The sequence below is a fragment of the Pecten maximus genome, chromosome 3 (genome assembly GCF_902652985.1).
Source record: "Pecten maximus chromosome 3, xPecMax1.1, whole genome shotgun sequence".
NCBI lineage: Eukaryota > Metazoa > Mollusca > Bivalvia > Pectinida > Pectinidae > Pecten > Pecten maximus.
Window position 1 is genome coordinate 46,729,037 of NC_047017.1, and position 6,000 is coordinate 46,735,036.

Genomic DNA, 6,000 nt, shown 5'->3' on the forward strand with positions numbered 1-6,000 from the left:
GAATAGATGTATTACAAGAGATATTACGGTATTTTATGGGGTTTAACTATAATACAGCATGGCCTGTTTACTCAGTTCTGAATGGCCTATGCTCAGAGTGTCAACCAATCGGAGCACGCCTTGCTCTGGGTTGGGTGAAGCACATGGAGAAAATGGCGAGGGACGGACAGCCACATTTTGGGCCATAGAAAATACGCACTATGATGAAATAAAAGAGAGTTCAGGACGTTCCCAGGGGTGAGTCCAAAACTGTAAAACTTGTATTTTCCATTGGTATTAATTGTATAAGCTGTCAAGTCCATATTTTTGTGTATTTTTACATAACATGACTTGGTGAAACAGCGGTGTAAAATTCACGTGAGGAAATCTATGGAATTGTGTTTTGAAGTAATATAATGACCACTGTGTGGCAATAGGAATAAATGTTAGCTCTAGAAACTGTTTATATAGCTAGACAAGATAGGTTAGAAGTTATTTTTGTAATATAAGTTGTAAAAGTAAGTTACGGTAATGAATGCAGATTTTGCCGAACTGCGGTATTGTTTGGTCACGGCACAGTAGTGAGCAATGTTATTGTTTGTTTTATATAGTTCAATTGATATGACCAGACTACAGTATGGGCTCGGGCTGAGTGAGTAGCCCGGACGCCTGGATATGGGTGCCATGTTTCCGTCCGGCGACAGGTAGTGTTCCGGAGGAGTGCCCACATGTGATGTCCTCGTCGCCCGTTTGTATGACCCACGGCTTTTCCTAGGACAGCTAATTCCAGCTTCGGGATGATCGTCGTTGCATACCAAACACGATACGGCCCAAGACAGGTGTTGTGGAGAGCACAGGATCGTGACAACCCAGTAGAACTAGGTTACATGTACAGTAATGTTAGTGCCGAACTATGAACAGTATGTGTGTACAAGTGTACCGGAAGTGGTGGTGTTGCCGAACTGTTTCTATGTTTACATTATCAGCTGATTATTGTCTTTGTAGTGTTTGTACTGGTTAAAGTACTTGGATCATCTAGGATGAACTGTATTATCAATTAACATTCACAGTAATAACTAAGTGATTAATTTGGAGAGAAACATCCCGTGGTATAGGATATTTCGGTGATATTTGGTATTTGAATATACTCTGGATAGATTTTTGAGTATGAGAAAATTATCCTAGTCCTATATGTATTATGAAGTGTCGAGTGTGTGAGGGATCCCGTAGTATGATGAGAATTAGGGTTATTTGTTGTGATAGGTAGTACTTGTATGTTCTGTCATTATTTGTTCTGGTGTAAATAAATTGTTAAGTTTACATATTTGCTTTTAGTTATCTGTTGGTAGCTTCCAGGTCTGTAAAGGTATTGGCCCTCGGGTTCGTGACACAACCTAAATCCTTATTACAGTAATAAACTTGAATCATTTATAACATCTATGAACTGTTTCTTATACTTGTCAATCAGTTTATATATGGAACATACCTAAAAAAAAACAACGGGAGAACAACTGAATGCAATGCGCAGATCACGTGATCAGTCACCCGTATCTAACTCGGAATACTCTTAGAGTTACCTCCCGTAGTCCAGTCCCTCAATTACAGACGTTGCTGCTTTTTTTCCTAGTTATACGTTAAGTATACACATCATCACCTCGTCACATTATTTTAGGTAATTCTACTTCTTCCATTGGTCATTTAAAAGCAGGAGTTCCACAGGGTTCTGTTCTTGGTCTTCTTTTGTTTAAATATTTATAAACGATATCACCGATAATATACTTTACCTTGCAAGAATGTTTGCCGATGACGCATTTTCTTCTGATAGCGCAATAGAAATAGAAAATAAAATGAATCATGATTTAGCTGTAATTGAAGACTGGGCTGATAAATTGAATGTAAATTTTAATCCCTCTAAAACAGATACACATGTATGTATAGTGATTTATCTTTGTTTTAGCAATTGTTTCAATATTAATTTAACATTTAATGATACATTATTACAAACTTCACCTAATCACAATTATCGCGGGGTAACATTATATGAAAATTACAAAAGGACTTAACATGAGAATAATATATTCAGATCAGCTTAAAATACATATAAGTATCACGGCAATTGAAATTCACTTTAACCCCTTAACTCCCAACTACGCCAAACTACGCCAATAGCACGTCGGTGTTAGGGAAATGGTCGTATCTCCCTATTTGTTTACCTATTGAGATACCGAGTATACCTAGTAAAACTGGAGAAAATATCCAACAACATTTGTTCTTAGTAAATTTTCATTTGACAAACTTTTCTGATACATTTTATGAGTTGAAAAAACAAGCCAACTTTTTTTTCGACTATTTTGAATTGTTGACGTCGTGTTTCAGCCGGCGTAATCGTGCAAGCGCGGATTCGATTTTGTATCTCACATTACTTAAAATATAGCGAGAAATAATGCCTGTAATTCACAATAGTGGTAGTCAATACTCTCAATATTATGTATATTCCACGATTTTACAGGAATCCTCCAAAAAGTGATGTTTTTTGTCAATAAAGTACATGTGATGTATGGTTCTATACCGTACGCAGCACAAATCGACAAATTTTAATGATCTTTTGCATAAAAGATAGTAATCATTACATACACAATTGAAGCCAAGAAAAAACTGACCAAAATACACAATTCTATCAGTCATAACGTACCAAATAAATGATTAAAAGTTTCCATAAATCCGTATTATTTTGACGAAACACCGAGGTATAACTTGACGTCGTGCAAGAGCGAGTCGATAACGCAAGCACCTGCGCGAATACGATCGACAACTTTTAGTTTCTGTTGTTTTCATAAAGCAATATATGGTTTTGGTTTCATCAGGAAACATCACTTTTGTGGCACTTTTGTGATAGCACATATTTTGAATACAAATAATAATAAAAAATGAATAAATAAAAATAAAGCCGACGACAGCAAAATCTATTTATAGTAATCGGGTATTTCCTAGATGATCACTTTCGGTATCTAAATGGTGGGATAGACATGTGCCTGGTGCCGATTGTTTTCGCGGACCGAACATATTACCGATACAAGTCGTCACCAAAACAATATGCAGTGACCATGCACTGTCAAATCAACTAACAAACTGTGAGGTGACACTGGACATTATGAAGAGCTGCGGACGTACCCTGTATATGGACACAAACAGACAAACAATCATGTTCAGATAGGCCTAGAACATAACGTAGGTAAGGTAAGTACATAAAGTGAAGTTCTATAGACACGAGAATACAAAAAGTACAAGCAATATCTTATATGTATTTTTTACAAATATATATTCATGTCATATGTTTACATGAGTATCTGCATGTAATATTGCTTTAATTTCATTTATTGTGTTACAAGATAGGCCTACATTTGTATATTGGCTCCAAATGAAATATGACCAGTTAAAACAATATTCACATTAAAAACAACGATTTAGTTCTTGCTTCATTTATCTTTTATTTTATTTTTTTCTTCTTTTTTCTTTGTTTGTTGGGTGTGTGTGTGTGTGGGTGTGTGTGTGTGGGGGGGGGGGGATGTTACAATAAATTTCACCATTACAGTATTTTGTATCAGAATTATCAATATTTATCTCTATGAATTTAATTTCTAATTTTTATTTTACATCAGTATTTTAAGTATGTTTGTATGTACAAATAGTAAAACGTTCTTGATGTTTTTGCCAAATTTCTGTACATGCATGTATCAACTAAAATTGGATGAATTTGCTTTAATTGCATTTTACATAATGAAAAATACATGAGAGATTAAAAAGTGAAACCTATTCATAGAATTTCAGTTTTGCAACAGTGGTATATAAATTCAGAAAAAAAGTCACATGGTATGGTTGATAAAAGAGGTGATAGAGGATTACTGAAAATACCAAATAGCTGTTCTTGAGTTTAGCTGGTTGTGAATTCTACAATGTTTGGATCATGGTGTGCTGATATAGGTTGGATTAATATTCTTATATATATATATTCATGTTAGGGCTCATATCCCTACCCCCATATATATAAAGTGTTTATATTGTTACTGTGCTTACTACAAATGGATGAGGATCAACATGTGACACACCCAAGCTTTTGTCCCAATTCAAGCATTATATGTTGTGTCAGACTTTTTTATGTGAAATAGACTGATACATGTATACATGTATACAGGTGTAGAGATATGTGTAGTTGTACATGTTTCAGTAAGTATTCTATGCCAGTAAAGGCTGGGAACATTGTTGAAAGCAAATAATTTGAATAAATCAAAGATAGACAGATACTTGTGTTGGCAGATATAATGCTGGTTAGCTAGTAATTATCATTTTATGCTTTTATTATTATGATTAATCCTCTAAGGATGCACACAAGACAGAAAAAATAAGTAATTACAAGTTTTCACAGTTATTATTAGTGAGGAGTGGGACACTGAAGCAGGGTTATAAGTGTATTTCTCTGTTTGAGAGTAACCCGAGTTTCCTCTGACCTAAACACCAAACATAAGACACTTAGATAGAGAGATGTCCTTTATGAGACATAATGATATTACCATCAAAATGTCTAACGTCTGGCAATAGGGCAAGAATAAACTCATTGGTGTGCTTATTTGGATTTTCAAAACAATGTTATGAGTATTTGAAATGCAGATTTGGTTGGTGGAATGGGCATGTTTGTTTAACTTTCTAAAAGTTCATTTCAAGTTGTTTTAAAATACATGTACTCCACATTAATGATATCTCAAGTTTGTTTTTTTGTTGTTTTTTTTTTTGTTTTTTGTTTGTATTTTTTAAACAGGACCATGTGAAACAAGCAATCAACAACATTTGAATAAAGTTTACTTTGTGTTTCAGGTATTCCCCTTACTTGTAAGGTCTGGAGCTGTCTCAATTTTACTAGCAAGCTTGGTGTACAAAATTTAATGTGAACATTGGCTTATGGATGATTCTGCCTAATATATGATATCAAAGGTAAGCTAATAGATTTATCTAATTACAAATTCACTACAATTAAAATGTTTATTATCTTATAGCTTCTGAGGATATTTGGTTTTGTTTAGATTGATCATTATTTTCTGCTTTTCAATATGTATGTGGGCTCATTTCCTATACTTCATTATTGACTATTTCATTTGAAATTTTGAAGTGAGCATTATATATTACCATATTCTTTAGAATAAATCTGTAATGCCTTGCAAATAAGATATTTTATTAGTGTATATACATGTATCTGGATGCTTATGATATTGATTTTCTCCCATTTCAAATTTCAGGTACATCAGCTTTAGGACTTTATTTATGTGGATATTTGTGATGTGACCAATACTAGAGGATAAATGCCATCCCCTGCCACCAGAGACAGCAGATTTAGGCATAGTTTCCCTTAGCTACCATCTCCCACTGTTCTATGTCTTTGATTAAACTTACATAACTTAATATTTGTGTTGGTGTTGTTTTTCAACTGCTTCCAAGTTGAATCATGTAATTTTGATCTTAAGTAAATTATTATTTTCAAAAACATGGTACATAATAACATCAATATATCATTTATACCAAATATGGCTTGCCTGGCCATGTAATAAATATAGTTCCGAATTCTTTATAATCCATAATAAACAACCAAGTTCAAGTGTTTATATCAATCAACTTGTTTGTCTGCCAAACTGGATTATTCAAACTGAAATTTCATCAATAACTATGTTCCTTTGGGGAACTTGGACTTTCTTCACTTGTCTATATTTCTTCATGTCTATTGTCTATGAATTAAGTCTAGGATTTCTCAACCAGGAAGACATACACACACAGAATGATGAGCAAAGATGGTTATAACCATTTGATTTGCATGCCTTCAATGATTTTAATTTTTATCAGTAAATCTGTTTTTAGTATAATAGTAGTACCAGATGCTAGTTATTATGACCTTTTTGTTAATCATCCTATATCTGTGATCAAATGGCTAATTACGATAAGTATTGAGAAACTAGAACAAATACAACAAGTGAAGAA

At 33.8% G+C, this 6,000-nt stretch overlaps 2 long non-coding RNA genes across 2 annotated transcripts; both read left to right on the forward strand.

Moving 5' to 3' along the window:
* Positions 1-103: 103 nt before the first annotated feature.
* Positions 104-1,299, forward strand: LOC117324353. The gene is made up of 2 exons (XR_004531964.1): positions 104-237; positions 591-1,299. It is a non-coding gene; the product is annotated as an uncharacterized LOC117324353 (long non-coding RNA).
* Positions 1,300-2,863: 1,564 nt separating this feature from the next.
* LOC117324354 lies at positions 2,864-5,430 on the forward strand. Its single transcript, XR_004531965.1, has 3 exons — positions 2,864-3,216; positions 4,849-4,965; positions 5,268-5,430. It is a non-coding gene; the product is annotated as an uncharacterized LOC117324354 (long non-coding RNA).
* Positions 5,431-6,000: the final 570 nt, after the last annotated feature.